The sequence below is a fragment of the Corvus moneduloides genome, chromosome 1 (genome assembly GCF_009650955.1).
Source record: "Corvus moneduloides isolate bCorMon1 chromosome 1, bCorMon1.pri, whole genome shotgun sequence".
NCBI classification, from domain to species: domain Eukaryota; kingdom Metazoa; phylum Chordata; class Aves; order Passeriformes; family Corvidae; genus Corvus; species Corvus moneduloides.
The window spans coordinates 113,902,064-113,918,650 of NC_045476.1; positions in this window are offsets into that span (position 1 = coordinate 113,902,064).

The following is a 16,587-nucleotide window of genomic DNA, read 5'->3' on the forward strand; positions in this document are numbered from 1 at the left end:
TAGAGTAAAAAAGGGTTGTTTCAACACGTCACTCACAGTTCACAGGAGCTTGTGAGAAAGCAGGTGGCCCCAGCCCTGTGGGGAGGGAGAGCAGCACTCCTGCCCCAGGGGAAGAGGCTGGGGGATCTCTGGCACAGATCCCACCACTTATTTTCAGAATTGTCTGCTTTCTGAAGGTCTCCTTGGGAGTCTCTGGTCAAGTACACACTTGTACCTTGCAAAGCCAGTCCTTAAGCTGATGCTGAGACGTAGAGTCCTGGTGTGTGTTGGGCTCCTGTTCTCAACTCAGTTAATTTTGAACATTGCAAAGTGTCTTGCACCATCTTAGATGTTACTCCTCAGACTTTATTCTAGCCATTATGTAACCACATGGAAATAGGCACTGCTGGATGTTATCTATTTCTTTTTACAAAACCACAAAATCCTAGCTCTTTGCTCTCCTGTTATTTCATATATATCTGATGGCTAAAAGGGGAGGTGTGAGGAACCCAAGGGCAAAACTGATAGAGCTAGTATGTCTGTTAAATTTAATCTTGGGCTTAAACTTAACCTTAGAAGTGCACTTAAGAACACAACACCCTGTTCCTGAAAGGCAGCTGTTAATTGTGCTTACTCTGAAAAGCTTTTCCTCTCTCATTTCTGTTTTGAATTTAATTTTTAAAAAAATCTCATCAATAATACCTTCAGGTTTAATGTGAAATATCCGCTCTCTTCTTTTTTAGCTTTCCAAATCTGATTTGCAGTGACCTATTATGGAGATCTCCATTTTTCATCTCAGCTGCCATGTTCAACAGTTTCCTCTTAATATTTTATTTTCCTCTGAATTTGAATGCTTTGATCAGCTATAGTATAGCATGTCATGACATTGTGCTGACATTTTAATTTTTTCCCACTCTTATACAAGCAGATGATTCAGTGCTTATTGATGCTGTTGAAATTAATAAGGTACTCTTCTAATATTGGATCATACTAGAGACAGTCTGAAGAATGGGATCTAATTGTAAAAAGTGCCTTTTTCCCTGCCCCAATTTCCTACCCCTGTTATTTCACTGCTACTCTATTTTAATTGAAATAATATGTATATATTGAAAAAAAAAATAGGAAAATAGCTTGAAAGGGAATTTCAGTTAAAATAGATGTTTTTGCAAGATACTGATAAATTGAAAAGTAAATAATTGTAAGAAGATATATAGACATTGAGCTTGAACCTAGCTGAACTTGAGCAATGAGAGTTGTAGCTGCTTTGTGGATTTTTCTTAGGTCCCGTTGGACGACCTCCACAAATGTGTAACATTTTTTCACCATGTACTGTGACTTCTCCCTTTTTGTTGATCCATTCCACCTGGCAGGATTAAGCATCAAGAAATATGTTGAAATGGAATTTCCTGTGTTGTACATCAGCTATAGGATTTTGTTCTAGTTAGATATTTACACTATTATTTTCTGTTTATAAGAGTTGTTTCCTACTATGCTACACATTTCCTACACATTTCTTTCTGAGCTAGGCCAGGCATGTAATGATCAGGCTGAAAATACCTGTACGTATTTATAGACTCTATGAGTCATGGAAAGTGCTATACACTGACATTAAACCTCTTGGTATTTGTATGAAATAGTCCCTAGTTCTACAAAATCTTAATTAGCTTTATTTGTAAGCACACTATTAGTTCTACTGCTTTCAATTGAAATTAAATCCGGGGGGGGGGGCGGTTATGGTGTAATTACATGGCTAATCTAAAGCATGCACGAAGCTTTGCTAAAAGTTAGTATGGGTTTTAAGGGTATGGAATTGTACTTTTGTGCTGTAAATGTTTGTTTTGTTTTGGTTTTAATCCTTTCCAGTGCTTCAGCAGCCCCTGAGCAGCTTCTGCTTTCTCCTGTATTTAAAAGGCTCTTGGAGCTCCCTTGAATTAGTGTTCAGTCTTTGAGCTCTACCTGATTACTTGGAGTTAGGAATCAAGGCTCCTTCTTTAGCCCAGAGAGAGAGGCATGTTCCTGGGGTGCTCTCAGTCATGCTGGAAGGCCTCAGACAGAGGAGCTGAGGCTGCATTAAGCTGAATATCTACAGTTAGTCTAAGCTACACATCTTGCAAAAATACCAGCTCAGGCCCCCTAAGTAGCACAGCTGTGTTAGCATGACAGGATCCCAAAGTTCACGAGCCCTGAAGCTCAGAGTCAGGCTGACACAATTACCCTGTCTGGAGGAGGGTCAGGCAATGCCAGGTCAGGACTCTGTGCTGTGCTCAGCACAAGCATGAAGCCAGCAGAAGGCAGAAATCAGCCTGCAAAAGTTGGAGCATTACACTGAGTGTTAATGTGGCTTTAGTTGGAACTATTAAGCTACAGCTTTTGGGGTCAGCAAGAGCAACTTCACAAGGCTTAGCTAGCTTTAAAATGCATTTTCTGATTTCCTTTTGCTTGTCTATCCATGGATGATAAGGGTGACTCTGCAGTGTGGAAAAAATCTTCATTTCACTGCTGAAATTTTTTGTTTTCCAAGCTCTTCAGGGCTTTGACACAAAGTTCTAAATACCAGCCCCAGCAGTAACATGACAGCTGTTGTTCACAGGGCCATATAAAGTTTTTTCCCACCTTATCCAGAGGCATTGCAAAAGGGACCTGTGGTGATACTGAAGACTATATTTGGGAAGACAAAACTGTAACAAAAATTTAATTCATTTCAAGGAACAAAAAATTGAAACCTTAGAGTTGAATGAAAGGCAATACAAAGCTGAAACCTAAAATTATGCAGTTGTCTTCAGAACATGTGCTTAGGATATCAGCTACCTATTGAACTTGGAGAAGCACTATTACTGACATTATATTATCAGCAGGAGATACCAAAGTCAGTGCAAGGATAACAATATGAGTTAGAAACAATTTATTAGAAAGCTATGAAGCAAACCTGCATGGTACAGTTACACAAACAGATTTCAGGAAGCATTTAATATTAAAATGCTGAAGTTTTGAACCAGATGTTTTGCAAGGGTTTAGTTTCAAGCTTCCCTAGGAACATTAAAACAAAAAAAGTTTTATTGCATGCAGACATGTAATATATCAGCTTTCAGCCTGCAACTGAAAGGAACAGGGTTCCTTCTGTGTATTCATCTGGTTTGCTTAAGCACATCTTTGTCATTCAGCTCTGTATCACCTAGTTAAAAGAGTGACTGATTATTGAAAACAACTCCAGAGTTCAATGAAATTGAGAGGACTGAGTTACCAGTTTGTGAGGTGCTGAACAACTCCTGAAGATGGTAGCTGCCCTAACCTGCTGAAAAGGAATTGAAGGCACTCAGGATAGGGCCTCAGGATAGTATTCAATGAAGAAACTGGAAATTGCTTTCTTGGGGAATAATATCTGCCTGGTAGCTTGGCCTCTTGTTTCTGCTGCATTTAAGGTGGAACGTGCGCCAGTGCCTATGGGACAGCAAGCCCAAAGAAGGATGTCTGAATATAAAGCTTCCTCAACGTAGTTGATAGTTGGACACACACTGTCCCCTTGGTTGCAGTAGCATGAAGTGGAGGAAGCAAAACTGGAATGCTGCCTGAAGCTGACATTTTCTCCATTTAAAATATTAAGGACAATTTCTAACAAAACCCTTATTGCAATTACGATTAATGACTTCATGCTTCTAAGAGTTGTTGCTTAATTGCGGTTGCACATGTTTTTACAGCTGTCCTTTTATATAACTGGTACCCTGCCCCATGTATCTGCCTCAGTACTCAAAGCTTTTTAAAGCACTGTGAAAAAACATCAGTTACAGAGACCTGAAAAAGGGGAGGAGAATAAAAAAAAGAAAAATTGAGTTCAGAGCAAATGAGAAAAAAAGCAGAAAGGAAAAGGAAGGTGAAATAAGAAAGACTACAAAGTACAAAATACCAAGGGAGACACTGATGAGAAGAGTGTTTCCAACTGGAAGTATATGAATCCATATCCTCTAGCAACAGCCAAATAGTTATTGCAGCAAAAAGAATGTAGGAAGCCCATGAAGGTGCACATGTGGCAGAACAGGACAACTATATAACTCTTGAAATCCTTTCTTGTTCTTCATATTTCCTTCTGCTCTGGTATGAAGCCATTCTGGGGAAGATGGGGGGATTTTCCCACACTTTAATACATTTTCAGGTACTGTGAAGTGCTAAACATACAGAAAGGAATTGTGGAATTCACCAGTCCAGATTTGAGTGTGCACAGTGAGTGTATGCACCTCAGCTAGCAGGAAGCAACCTGATCTACAGGAAGATGTCCCTACCTGTGACAGGGAGGTTCGACTAGATGATCTTTGAAGGTCCCTTCCCACCCAAATCACCTTCTGTGATTTCTGTGATTCTGTGGCATGTATGGTACAGGCCAAAATGGGATACTTGGATATCCTGCTGGATATGGATTTGTGCAACATCTATCATGCATGGAAGCTGGCAGGGTCTGATCCTTCATACTTAAAGCACAACAAACATAGAAATTATTTCAAGTTGTAAAAAATCCACATTTTTTACAATCCAAATTCTAAGTCCACCATTTTCTACCACAACCTGCCGTCAGCTGAGTTGGCAGCTACCACGTTTAAGTCATCATCCTTTTTGTAAACTTGAATCAAAGTGTTAAACTCATAAAAGATGAAGGCAAACTCCTACAGAGCACAATAATATAGTTAGCATTAGGCTCTTAACACTTCAAAATCATGCTAGATTTTCACTTAGGTTTTGGGTCAGCTACATTATAGTGTCCAGCACAGTATCACACATCCTACTTTGTGGACAGTGGTTTGTAGGGATTCCTTATGCTGATGTTTTTATTTTGTTCCTGCGGACAAAGTATGTTTTGAAAAATCCTAGAAGATAGGCTCATAGTGAATATTTAGCACAATGGACGAAAAGCTCTGTCCAAATGAAGAAATCCATGAAATTTCACCTGCTGGAAGAATATTTGGGGTATGCAAATCTGGAATATTGGGACAATACTGTATTTTAAGGAGCAATCTCACTGTATATTCTCAGCACCTTGTAGAAGGGGTTTGTCTCTGCGTCTGATCAACAGACCAGATATAGAAATCTTCAGAAAGTAATTTAAACCATGAGCTGGGTAACACTTAACTTCCAAGCCTGACTGATCTGAAATAGCTGCTTCACATTGTTTGCAAAAGCAGCCAGAGCCCCTGCTCACGTATATGTAGGACACAGGAATGGTCAGTGACCATTACTAAAAATTCATAAATAGTGCAGATGCCTTTGAAACACCTTAGGTGCTAGAAAACTTTCAAAGGTCCATGGTACATTGCAATTTATGTTGCAAATATTATTCAGAAGTATTTTGCTATTGGTGCTGGGGAACAATACCACATAATGCATTTCCATACCTGACCTCAGGAAGAAATGAATTTTCATTTACCCTTTGCCCTTGTGCCTCCAATATCGTATCTCATATCCCCAGAGCAGATGGTTGAAGGCCTGTTCCTCTGCCTGGGTCTTACACATTTAGCTGCACACATAGACACATTTATATATTAAGACAGTAGACAACAGGTCAGATCGTTAGCTCATGTAAATAAGCGAAGCTCCCTTGTCTCTGCAGACAGCTCTGATTCATACCAGCTGAAGACCAGTACATTTTCACTAGGTCTGGATTCAGTAAACCACACACACACAGAGTGCAAAGCAGCTTATTGTTTGAAGGAAACCTTTCTTGTTTGGGGCATTGCTGAACAAATAAACTAGGCAGCAGAGGGAATTGGCAGGAATGAAGAGCATTAGTTCCTCAGAGAAAATAACATCAAAAAAAGCCCTTGGTATCCATCAGTCAGAATTCCTTTAGTGCTAGACAAAAGCTGCAATGGAAATTGCTGTGTTGTAACCTGTGTGATCCCATACTGAATAATTAACTTCAAACACTGTGCTTCCAACACTGTACAGATCAAGTATCATGAGCAAGGAAAGAAAATAAATGAGAAATTAGAAAGAACTTCAATACTATTCAAGCAAAGCGCTTAACCATGCATTTAACTTTTAACCTGAGAGCAGTCCCATGGAAGTCAATGGGATTACTTACGTACTTGAGTAAATCATGCGATTAAATGGTCCAGTGGATCAGGATTTTAAAAATCTGTATGGCTGTTACTTATAATGGATACAGTACAACACAGAAAGGAAAGGAGAAAAATCTGTTTTCCATCCTCTGTTTCAAGTACTGACGAAAGCATGATAAGATCTAGCACTAGGAAGTTAGAGTTGGAAAAATCCAGCCTTGAAATAAGACATTTCCTTGTAGCTGTGAGGAAAATATTGAGACAGCTTATGAGAAGGGAGTGGATTTACCCTCACACAGAGTTCTTATGATGGCATTAAATATATTAAAAGAAAAAGGGGATTAATCCAGATTCTGAGAGTAAATTCAAGGAGCTAAAAAATAAAAAATTAGGCAGTTCTTGAAGAGACACCTCCACCAGTTTATTGCAGCATACTGGTCCACATCCAACCTCCAGCTCAAAAGATTCTTAAACCACTGATTATGAGACAGATGATTTTATATTTCCCTGTTTTTTGTATTTCTTGTAAGCATCTGCTGGTTTTGGAAGTACTACTTGTCTGGACATATTTCTTTTTAATACTGTACTATACATACACACCCATCATGAGAGGATTAAGGTGGCTGCTATTTGCAGTCTTTTCTGGCCCTAAAGTACGTCAGCCTGACTTGTGCTTACCCCTTTTGTTCATGAGTTTGATAGGAAACAGCATTCATTACATTTCATGGCACAGTTGGACAATCCTGTGCTTCCTTCAGGATTTGGGAAGGAAGTGAGTACTGCGCTGCACAGTCCTCTGTGACTCAGTGGCTGTCAGTGGAGATGGAGCCATCCAGGAGCTTCTCTCCTGAGCAAGTCCCAGCAGCCAGGGTGCCACACTGTGACAGAGACACCTCCATTTCACCTCTCCATGGCACACGCTTTCTAATCTCCTAAGGCAAAAAAAAATGTTATTTTAATACTGTCATATCTGGATAAAACTTGCATATCCTGTGGTTAGCTAGAGACCAGACCAGATGACCTCGCTCAGTTTTTTCTGGCTCCAAATGCTGTAAACTCTTGTCCTGGGCTAGGGCCCATCAAAGACCATCTGAGTCCCTGGAAATACTTGTATTGACTCCACTCTGCATGAACAAGACTTCAACTCAATGTACAGACTATGCCTGAGTCAACGGGGGTCCAAAAAGAATGCGGCTCAGCTTGCAGTAAATAGTTACACCTAAATGACCACAAGCAGAGCTATTCAGAAAGGACTTGTAACAGCATCCTCACAGAAATGTAATGTGTGAAAGCTTAATTGGCTGTAGATATCAGCAGGAGATATTCTTCTCAGCTTTCTGTATGACAAGTCTACTGAAGTTAAAAGTATTTATAGTTACTTATGGGGGGGAAATTTGGGGCTGGCTATGGGACCCTACAGATTCAGCCACTGGAAAAAAGCTCTTTCACCACAGTTTGTTCATTTCCCAAAACGAAACTGAGATCAGCCCACGTAATTTACTGGGTTCTAAATGAGAAAAGACTCGTGCTTTAGGCCAGAAGCACATCTGGTATAGCCCTAAGGATCTAGTTCATAGCAGTAATATTTTTCTGCAGTTTTAAGTCAGAGCTTCTGCAAGTTTCACTATGAAATCTCTTAGCTTTAGACCTTAGACATGGCAGAGTGCTGGGAGCAATTAACTGTGCACTTTTACCCTAAATACCAACGTTTAATATGCCTAAGTTCTCTCATGGCAGAGACGTGATCCCTGTTTAAATGTTGGGCTTTTTGTTAAATACTGAGGTGTGATTTTCCTGTTCTTCTTATGCAGTGATATAGAATCAGTAAGAAATAGATGCATCTTTGCATATAAATGGAAGTCATCATTGTCTTAAGAGAGTTGTTTAAAAAGCAGTTATGTGCCTGCCATTAAAATAACCCCATTTAAATAATAAGATATTTAGGAATGTTAGTTGGGACATAAGGAATATTTCACTTTGTACAAGTTACAATAACACACCTCTTCAGCTTGGCATTGTTATTATCTTTATGCATAGGCATAAAGGAAGATTTGCATATGGTGGGTTTGTGCCTTTGTGGGTAGATTTGTCTTCTACACCTTCCATCTGTGGAATATAAAAGCTCAGGACTTTATGAGCAAAAGGTAACTTGAGACATAACCTTGTTCTACTTGGCAATTCAAAATTCCCACAAGACCAAAAATTTTAAAGAGTATAAAGATTAGGGTCTGTTTTCTCAAAGTGGGTATATTAAATTAGGGAGGTAGATGGTTAGCCAGGCATGATAACAAAGACCCCATGCAGAGCACAAGTGAGAGCCCAAGGTCTGGCTCAGCCTCAAGCACTGTCAAGCAGAGGAGACTACATTCCTGGACACTGGGTGTGATAGAGAAGCATTAGAGAACATGAAACACTAATTATGTACATGTGAGCAAAAAATGTGGTAACTGGGCAGATAGCAGGACTCTGTGTGTTTGAGAGAGATGACTAACCTGGAAAATTTACTTGTGGCTGATATAATGACCTGTTTTCATAAGACAGGGATTCTTTTTCCTCTGCTTGTTTGTGAGTTGTGCTGTGTTTGCATTTGTTTTCAGTTAGATTATTTGTAATTGTTGCATTTTGCTGAAAAGTTATAACTTTGGCACATACAGTTGAAAACCAGTTTTCATCTATGCAAGAGGCATGTACTCAAGGCAAGTAAAAGTGATGTGTTTGCTTTTTAACAAGAAATTAGCTGTCACAGAAAATTATCTTGGCAAAAAAATCGAGTGAAGGCTGCCTTTACTATATGATATATTTTAGAAATGTCTTAGTATTCTTTAAACTGCAAAAATGCTGCCTGTCATTTCACAACACTCTGGGGAAAGGCAGCTGAATCCCACTTTTAATTTTGAAATGATAGGCACAGTTTCATGCATTTGGAGGAATGTAAAATATTTCCATTATCATTTCTTGCTTTTCTCCTTATCCCTGCCTCCTCTGTGTCTCCTTTCCCCCTCACTACTCACAGTAACATTTGGGAGGGGAGAGACATTTATCAGGAATACACATAAAAAGCTTTTCCATGGAGTTTCATAGCAAATAGATATGGATTAAAGAACAGGGGGAACAGGCTTTTTCAAGAACAGGCTTAGCAGGGGAAATTGAGCATTTGATACAGGAGTGTGGAGAGAAACGCTGGACCATTGCCATAGGAGCTGGCAGCCGAGGAGAGAGCAGAACAGTGTGGGCTAGCACAAAGAGCTCAAAATAACAAAAAATTAGCCTAAATATCATATCCTGGCACTGTTGGACTGGAATAGAATCCAAAGGGCAAGTTTGGTGTTTGAAGATAGAGACAGGACATAGGATCTGAAATGCTTCCTGGGCAAGAACTGCACTGACAGGGAGATGGATGCATGTCTGTCAGCTCAAATACCATAACCAGAGACACAGGATTGGTCATGAGCTAGTAACTTCCACATGGTGATCACAGGAGACTGCAGCACTCATGCTGCCTGTTATAAATCCCCTGTGAAGAAGCAGGATACACAAGAAAGGTGTTTAGCACATGGACAAAGAGATGGGAGACCCAACTTCCATGTATCTCAATACCACATCCTTCCTGGTTTTCTTACTTGCTCAGATGCAGATTTTCCTCTGGAGACTGTTAGTTCCAGGGAGGCATCTCAATTATGTAGATCAGCAAATCACAGCTGTTTCTCAATCCAGATGTTAGGAACCACCTCCAGCAAGCTTCTCCCAGGAGCTGAGTTGCCTGTGGGTGATTGCACAGACATCTCCTCCTGTGCACTCCTCCCTGTACCGCCAGACCTGAAAGCTGCTCGGCGCCACCCCATGCTCCTTGGTGCCACCCCAGCGGGCTGGCTGTTATTACAAGTCAAGACAGGCAAGATTCAGTCTGACAGTCCAGAGCTGTGGCTGAAAGAGAACTGGATCATTAAGGAGCCCTGTGTGTTTCAGACTCATGAGTAATGATTTCATTGCAGACGAGGGTGCTAAGGCAATATGTAACTTATCAGAGTTGTCTTCACTTCCAGTTTCTGGGCACAGGCTGTGCTCTCTTTCCAGATTGATGTTAGGCACTGATGTGCATCAGCCAGCCATCTCCCCTGTCTAACCAACCCTGACATGCCTGCACAACCTACAGAGCCTACATGGTCAAGGTACTGGCTCTGAAGATCCGTGCATAGGTGCAAGCTCAAACACACATGGGGAAGCACGGCTTGATGTATCTTTCACTAATTGGGTGATGAGACCAAGAGAGATGAGGAACAGCTGTAGGAGCTGTACAGGAACTCATCTGCAGCTTTTTAAGAGCCATAGCTCCAGGGGAACTCTTGTTCTGCCAGCCACTGTTACACATTACCAAATAAAAGGGCTCCTGTCCTCTCCTGCCTCTGTGACATTCCTCCGTTAAGGGCTTAATTGTCTCCGTAGCTGTCACTGTCTGAGGGAGGGGGATATAGCAGAGAAAGAGTCATAGGAAAACTGATGGAAAACAAAGTATCTGGCCAGTGCATTTAATTCAGTAGGTAAATTCAGTAGGGGTGGATTTCTTAAGTACCTTCTGTGCATCTGACCTGGGCTAACATTTAGACTTTAAGTTTCTTCAAGATCAGTTTAATTGAATTTACTATCTAAAATTTAATTAAGTTTACTATATAGAGATGCAGCTCATGGTTTCCTGGTAGTAATGCAGCTCCTTCCATTAAATTGCATTTTTAAGACTAAATAATACCCATCCTTTTACCTATAAATGTATAAAATAGTATTTCTTGCTCTCTCGCAACAAAGGAATTTTATGCTGGATCACCTCCTGTTATTAAGTGCATTGAATATTTTTCACTACATCTGAGGAAACAAAGCAGACAGGGGTCACCTGTACTGCAAAATATATTTTTAAATGTTTATTTTGCACCTCTGAGCTATTTATTTCTTTTCACTGCCATTACAAAAAAATATGGGTTTATACTTAAGAAACATCAGTGAGAAGCTTTCTGTGCTTGTTTAAACAGAAGTTAACTTGAAGACCTTGTCAAAACAAGTAGGTTAAGCTTGACTAATCAGCTGAACTCATTCTATTAATAGCCAAGGTGGCATCATTATTCCATTAAGCTTTGTCTGGAATACTGGGGGCAGGTACATATTTCCATACAGAACACATTACAGCAGATGAATCTTTCCAAAATGAAAATACAGTAATGGTCATTTACTCTCTATATCTTCAGTCTGGGAAGGAGTATTGTGCCTGGCTAAAAAAAATAAGGGCTAATGAAACTGAGACTTTTTCAGACAACCTTGTTATGGATTGGTTAGGTGGAATTTGAAGTGATGTTGACATTCTCATGGAATATGGCCATAACTGTAGTTAAACTATGTGCCAGTGGAAACATTAAATGCAATCTGATGCAATTAAGATTACTGGGGAACACAGATACACTTTTGATTTCTGTCAGTCCTGTGGTAGAAGGATATAAAATTGCAAGAGAGGTAAAATCAGGTGTTACATTTTCAGATTAAGTAAATGCAAATTTATCAGCCTCATCCAAACCATGATTGACGGGAGCTCACACTTTGCCATTATCCACCATTTCCTTCAGCCATAACATGAGTCACTTAATCTAACAGTGCCTTGTGTAAAGAAGCTAAATCCACTTAAGGCATCCACTGACAACATTTGCATCTAATTTTCTTTTTTGTGATGGATTCCTCTCCGGCTCTAATGGATAAGTGTTTGCCTCTGGCTCCAAGAGGGAGTCAAGGTTTAGGTATTTCTGCACATGGTTTCTCTAGGTGATCATCAGCAGTACTGAAAAATCCAGGCACTTATTCATGAAAGTTCTTCTCCAGCAGAAGTTTCTACCTCTGAGCTCTCCTAGGAAAATGTTTCCATCTCTGAATCTTTAGTCCAACAAACAAAAATGCAACGAAATCTTTATCTAAGAAAAAAGGCCTGACACTAATTTCAGTCATTGCTTTTAGCCACCAGCCAAGGCAACAAACTGCAACTGAAACCTGCTATCTACATCCTGCTGTAACCATACAGATAAGTAGGACAAGCATCCCCAAGGTCCCAAGTATCTGGGGTTTAGGTAAGAGCTATGTGAACCACCCAGAGTACAAGGGTCTAAGAGAAAACCCTGTATTTTAGCTTGCATACCTCCAAAATATTAACAATATCACTGAAACATTTCCTCATGTTAGGAATGTGGAAGCATCAAAGGGACAAATGATCCCTATTTTCTCAACAACTGTCATAATACTGGGGAGCTATAGGGCACTCAGATCTCACTGTTTCAATAAAATCATTTAATAGGGTTGCCATAGTCCTTTGTTGCCACTTTCTCATTAGTAGTACAATCTTCTATTGCAATGGTTTCTTACAGGTGTAAATAGCCATGACTTGAGACCTTGAGGAAATCAAATCTGTCCCATAATTTATGGGGGCATTTAAGAGAAAAAAATAGACTACAATTCCCCATCTGCCTGAAACATGTATGTTAAAAGAGCAGCATGTGGAAAGGCATGGTGGATTAATAAGATGCTATCATGGTTAGTAAGTAGCAGGGGCTCCCTACTTTTCGTACAGGTCATTGTGTTAGCAAAGGGCTTACACTATTGAAATCACAGCTAATCTCTGTTCTTGCTACACATGACAAGGATTGTGGTGTCTAAGACAGGCTTCAGTTCTCACTTATGCAAACAGACTTAGGACCTTTTGTCACTTGAGAAGTGCACACACTCCCATGTAATTCAGAATGGAACAGCTTCCAAAGAAATTTTAATAAGAAGTCCTATTCTGTGACACAGCAGAATTAGAAAATAGTGGTTGTTTTAATTGTCAGATTGTGTCCAAAACCCACTTCCAGTTTTCTTGAAGAACGGAAGTGAGTTTGGAAATGAAAGATATGTGCTTAATTTTGCTGATAGCTACTATCTATTCACTCCTTCTTGTGAGTTTTATATGGGGAAGTTATCTTTCCATTCCTTTCAGCTCAAGGAAGAGCTTCCTTCCTGTTCTAGCTTCAGAGCTAATACACGATATTTCTTTTTTTTGTTCAGAGAAATGAGTATAGATACATTTCAACAGAAGCTTCTTCAATGAAATGCTTTCACTTCTGCTGTGAGGAACCAATAGGAGTGGTTGCCAGAAGAATCTTCACATATGCAACCTCATCAGAAGCATCCTCTTCTGGAAATTCAACAAACATTATCATGGACTGAAATAGCCATGGAAAGTGTTCTCCTATCCCTCATATCTCTTGACTTACACCTGTTGTCAGAGCAGGAAGCAGTTTAGAGAATAAAGCCTATTATGATCTACCTATTTCAACACTAGTCAATGCTAAAGAGAAATGTATAGCAACAGACTTCCAAGTGGGAGCAACCAAGCAGTTGTATTCACTCAGTTATGTGCACTTAAGGCAGTTGCTCTTTGCACAAAAAAAACCCCAAACAAATAAACCAGTGTACTTTACTCAATGTTTGTAATGTTTGCTTGTGGCTAAATAGCATTTGCTATCCTTGGTGTTTGGACTTACTGAAGAAATAGAAAAGGGATTTTTCATGTCATGGATAAAACAGAAAAAAATTAATTTTGTCAACAACTCACAACGCTTATCCATATTATGTGAAAAGTCTACTTAAACACGGACATTTGCCAGAAATACCAAATCTATGTTCTTAGCACATAATTTTTCTATTTCTTACTTTGCAGCTGGGTCCTCCAAGGTCTTTCTCTTCCATTTCTTATTCATTGTGTTCCAAGTAGCCAAGAAACTGACAGTAAAATGAAAAAGACTTATTGCCAGACAGCTCTCGTTTTGGGATTATATGAAAACCCTATTTGCATATGCAACTGGGGGCATTTATATTAGGAACCCAGTTATGTGGCTGCATTTTTCACTGCAGATTTTGCAAGATATCCCCATAGCCTCTCCAATCAAAGGTTTTTCACAAAGGTTCTCTATAAATCATCTTGCAGTTTCACTGGCAGGAATATTCACCCCAAGATCTGCAGGTAACCCCTCCATGCCAAAGGAAGCTGTGCTGGTCCTGTCTGTATGGCAAAGATGAGACTGTCCAGGGAGGAAGAACTCCTTGGGGAAATCCTGGGGCTGGGAGAAGTGCTCATGGGATCTCCTACCTTTTCTAGGCCTTAGAGAATGCTTTGAGTCAAGGTGGCAGCCTGGTATTGAATGGCAATAGAGATACTACCCACTGCTGAGAGACTGTGCTGCGCTCCCACCCATGAAGGAGCACTCTGTCTTGACGAGGGGTGAGGAGTTTTTGACCAAATGCCATTATACAGGTAAATGCATCCCTCTTGCCTAGCTCTTTTTGGGTTCTTTCCCAAAACAATGTGTTTTGTTCACCATCCTGTCTCTAAATGCTTTTGTGTTGATGATAGCAAACTGCAGTCAATGTCTGCACATTGCCAATGTGATCACAAAGGTAGATGCTTTTTGTCCCTCAAAAGCATTTGATATATGGTGCATTATCCTGCGTTTTAGTTTTATTTAATCCTACACAACCAAAACACCAAGCACAACAAATCTGAGAAAGGACTAGAGGAACATACCCTATCAGCAATTGCCTATTCTAAGTAAATGTCTCCTCCTATCTGATGATGTACCAAGCATAAATTGGAGAAGAACAGAGACATTCACTGTATCCTTTAGTTTCTTCTTCAAGTAACCCAGAATATTTGCAGAGATGAGGCCTGCTCTGCTTTGCCTGGAGTATTGACTCTAATACAGCAATAACTGCTTAGTACACCCAGCTCACACTTAATTTTAGCTTCTTCCCAGTTAGTCAGGACAGGAAAATTGACATTGCCTAACATGCCAGACATAAAGGTATTTGCTCCCATTGTCACATTTTCCATAAGTCCAAGTTTAAGGCCACCTGCTTCACCACTTTTCTGAATGGGCTTTCTGTCTATTTAGATCGTAGAGGTAATACACGTTTTCTGAAAGTTTTTGGGCTGCTTTTCCAAAAACTAGGATCTGCTTTTCCATTTTTTCAGTGTATGTCTCATTAACTAGAGCACCCTCTTAGGGAAGTTTCAGGGACTTTAATCCTAGTGCCTCTAACCAGTTGTACAAAATGGAGTATTTAGAGGTGGAAAGTACCCTTTCTCCAGGCTCAGGCTTGGATTTCAATATATTGAGCAGAGAATGTTACTAGTTCAGTATCTGGGGAATCTCCTGATGGAGATTTCTATGGGAATCATCTGAAACCATAGAGTTGCACGAAAGTAACCCTGCTGTAAAAGGGCAGGTGTTTGCAGAGTGGCGTCTTGCCTGCTGACAGGTAACCTGCTTTGCTAGGGTAAATAGTCCTTCTGCCCACTGAAGGACCCTTGGAAAAATCAGAGGTGGTAAGTTCAGTCTGGTTTTGGATGCTCTGGGTGGTATTTCCACTGAGGAAAGCAAACAGTCCTGCTGACAAGCCTTGGGGAGAAAACTTGGCTTGCAGACTACATCCTGTAAGAGCACCTGATCCCAGACAGTGGTCTCCCAAAGAAACCTGAGATGCTGCTCTTTGGTTTGGTCACAAACTAAGTGGTGTTTTTCCTGGATAACTTTTCCCCTTCTTTTTTTTTCTTTTTTTTAATCCCTTCCTGAAAATTCTGTACAATTTTGCTAGTTCCTTGTTATTCACCAAACAATTGTCAAAACTACTTGGTGTCTGTCAGCTTTTTGTTCTGTACGTGTGGATGGAAGCAAGTGGAATTGCTTTGCTGCTGTCCCAAGCAGTCCCTTGCAAAAACAGCCACTGTGATGTCAAAAGAAACAGTAAATCTCCAGCATAACAAAAGAGAATCAAAGTGACTTACAAAGAAATGTTAAAGCGGTGTTTTTTTCCCCAACACACACACCCCACAGTATTGTAGAAAATTCCTTAAGCAGCAGAAGTGGAAAGAGAAACAAAGTTTAACATTTCAGTGTCTTACTCAGCAAAGTTTTCCGAGGGAAACAGATCAGTTGAAATAGTAACCTTTGTTAGTTTTTCCATATACTTTATTCAAATAAAGATATGTGAGCTACATATGTTCCTGTTTCATCTGAAGACTTTATTCTAAATGCCTTGGATGTACATTAACTTGATATTTTTATTTATTAGTTATTGAAAAGAGTGGCACATAGGGATAATGTTGAATGTGCTGTAAATCAATGTAGTATTTAGTTTGTAGAGATTTAATCAGAAAAGTTAGATTTGTAGAGGGAGGAAACATCTTTTATTAGTCTAGCTGCCACAGTTGAAAAAAAGGACACAAATCTAAAAGCTTTGCCCATTTTTCTAATTAAGTCCTTCAGTCTAACAAAAAAAAAAAAATACTACCCTTAAACCACAAAAGTTACAGCAATACCAGTATAATGATACAAAAGATGAATCATTTGTGCAGACACGGCCACAAACCTCTATAACCTCATTGTCCACATCTTCCCTTCTGCCCAGAATATAAAATATGGTTATCACACTCACAGCTAATGATTTTGTTAGAAAAGGGGAGGCTATATTTGATGCATTTCATGAGGGAAATTAGTTTAAG